Here is a 1,697-nt window from a genome sequence, read left to right on the forward strand (position 1 = left end):
ATATTTGCAAATCATGTGACCTACAAGGGCTTAATTTCCAAACTATACAAACAGCCCTGGGACTTCCCTGGCGGTCCAGTGATTAAGAATCCCCACTTCCACGGCAGGGGCAAGGGTTCGATCCCTGGTCGGGGAACTAAGACCCCACAAGCTGTGTGTTGTGGCCAAAAACCAAAAGAAAACATACAAACAGCTCATACAACTCAACAACAACAACAAAAAACAACCCAATCGAAAAATGCGCAGAAGACGGGAGTTCCCCGGTGGCCTAGTGGTTAGGATTCTGGGCTTTCACTGTCATGGCCTGGGTTCAATCCCTGTTTGGGGAACTGAGATTCTGCAAGCCTCATGGTGCAGCCAAAAAAAAAATAAAAATGGGCAGAAGATCTTAATAGACATTTCTCCAAAGAAGACATACAGACGGCCAGTAGGCACATGAAAAGATGCTCAATATTGCTAATTATTAGAAAAATCAAAACTACAACGAGATACCACCTCACACCGGTCAGAATGTCCATTATTAAAAAGTCTACAAATAACAAATGCTGGAGAGGGTGTGGAGAAAAGGGAACCCTCTTGCACTGTTGGTGGGAATGTACGTTGGTGCAGCCACTATGGAAAACAGCGTGAAAGTTCCTCAAAAAACGAAAGATAGGAAATTCCCTGGTGGTCCAGTGGTTAGGACTCTGCACTTCTACTGCAGCGAGCACAGGTTCCATCCCTGGTCAGGGAACTAAGATCTTGCATGCTGCACAGTGTGGCCAAAAAAACCAAAAAACTAAAACTAGAGTTACCATGTGATCCTGCAATCCCACTCCTGGGCATATATCTGGCACAACTCTAATTAAAAAAGATACATGCACCCCAATGTTCACAGCAGCACTATTCACAATAGCCAAGACATGGAAACAACCTAAATGTCCATCAACAGATGAATGGATAAAGAAGATGTATTACATATATACAATGGAATACTACTCAGCCATAAAAAAGAATGAAATAATGCCATTTGCGGCAATATGGATGGAACGAGAGATTATCATACTAAGTGAAGTAAGTCAGACAAAGACAAATATCATATGATATCACTTACATGTGGAATCTAAAATATGACACACAAATGAACTTATCTATGAAACAGAAACAGACATAGAGAACGGACTTGTGGCTCCCAAGGGGAGGGCAGTGGGGAAGGGATGGTTTGGGAGTTTGGGATTAGCAGATGCAAACTACTATATATATTGATAGAACAGATAAACAAGGTCCTACTGTATAGCATAGGGAACTATATTCAATATCCTGTGATAAACCATAATGGAAAAGAATATGAAAAAGAATGTGTATATATGTATAACTGAATCACTTTGCTACACAGCAAAAATTAACACAACATTGTAAGTCAACTAACTTCGATAAAATAATTTTTAAAAAATCAACACATCTAAAAAAAGAAAGAAAAGAAAAAGCCAGAGTAAATTCTTTCTTCATGGAAAAATCATCACAAATCATTTGCATCGACAATCCTTATAAGAAAATAAATGAAAACAATGTTTGGTACTCTTGGTTTTAATTTAAAAATTAAACTTTATGTCGAAACGTTAATCTTGTTCAAATGCTGTCACGTCCTAGAAGTGGTAAAGAAAGCAGGAGTTTAAACATCCATCAGAGAGGTCCTCATTCTACCAGGACAGGACATG

General features: G+C 39.1%; 1 non-coding gene across 1 annotated transcript; it reads left to right on the forward strand.

The window, feature by feature from the left end:
- The first annotated feature begins 660 nt into the window (after positions 1 to 660).
- TRNAR-UCU (transfer RNA arginine (anticodon UCU)) lies at positions 661 to 733 on the forward strand. The gene has a single exon. It is a non-coding gene; the product is annotated as a tRNA-Arg (tRNA).
- The last annotated feature ends 964 nt before the right edge of the window (positions 734 to 1,697 follow it).

Source organism: Globicephala melas, chromosome 12, assembly GCF_963455315.2.
Source record: "Globicephala melas chromosome 12, mGloMel1.2, whole genome shotgun sequence".
Lineage (NCBI taxonomy): Eukaryota > Metazoa > Chordata > Mammalia > Artiodactyla > Delphinidae > Globicephala > Globicephala melas.